We start from the raw sequence: 1,206 nt of genomic DNA, 5'->3' as shown, positions 1-1,206 counted from the left end.
ACTAGTTACCGTGCTCGTTACCACAATAATAACGTAGTTACTGTAATGCGTTACTTAATAACGCGTTAGTCCCAACACTGGTGATATATTTATTGTTTAGCGGGGTGTCATTTATTTATTTATTTATTTGTTGTTGCTTTCTTGTGATGTGCTCTTGTTACATCCAAAATGCACTCTATGTGAGATTTCACAGATTATATATATGAGTTATTAGTGTGCTTAACTTGTAGGTGTGTGTGTGTGTCTAGGGGCAGTTCCTGAGCTTGTTTCATTAAAGGTAGTTTCATTATGATGGATGCTTATGGCTGTCAGGCTCAGCAGGCCCATTGTATTTGTGCTGCTTCTTAAATTGAGAATGACAACACAGCCTTAGAAAACTCATGCACAAACCTATACATATGCATTCAACGGCATGCACATATAGCACATTAAATCTGTAAATGTTGGGCAATTTCAATTTTTTTTACATATTTTACTTCTGTATGCTGCCAAGACTTGATGTTAAATGAAAGTTTCCACTCATAGCTTTTATTAAAGATGTTAAACAGAAGTCTTGCATCATCTGTTCATGAATTGAAGCCCTTTTAGTACCCAGTTATGAATTGGACAAAGTTGCATAAGGATTGTTTTTAGTATTTGGATGAAAATTATTTACATGAAGTCCAGAACCCATAGTCATCATCAAATGCCTTGCTGAAGAATTAAAAGAACACAGCAAGGGATGCAGGCCATTCTGTCTAGTATAAGCTATCTCTGTTTTTCTGTCACCATCCATTTTTCTTTCCGTATTAGCCACCATCCTGATGTTTTACCCTGTCTGAAAACAGAATCCATCACGACTGAAGAAAGTATGATACATCAATAACCACTTGCTGAAGTTGCTGAACAAGCAAAAAACAAACTTGCAGAAATGTGGTTATGTACTGGTACTGTCACATATTTTGAAGTGTTCTAGTTCAGCAGATAAAAGAATTGAGGTGAAGCCTGTGAAATTGAAACATTCTCTGTTTAGAAGGGCAAATGTATATCTGCTAAATCATGCTGTAAACTGGGTTAAGAACTGTCCCAAATATAAAACAAAGCAAGACAAAACATTTGTCATCAGCTGGTTTTGTCTAACTGATCATATTTAAGTATTATACAGTACTTAAAAACAACACAACGCTGTCACGCTGATGGTAAAAACACAGGCCTTTACCACAGTGC

Source organism: Pundamilia nyererei, unplaced genomic scaffold (assembly GCF_000239375.1).
Source record: "Pundamilia nyererei isolate P.nyererei 1_Seehausen unplaced genomic scaffold, PunNye1.0 scaffold00128, whole genome shotgun sequence".
Classification (NCBI taxonomy): Eukaryota; Metazoa; Chordata; class Actinopteri; order Cichliformes; family Cichlidae; genus Pundamilia; species Pundamilia nyererei.
This window is presented reverse-complemented; position numbering follows the sequence as displayed.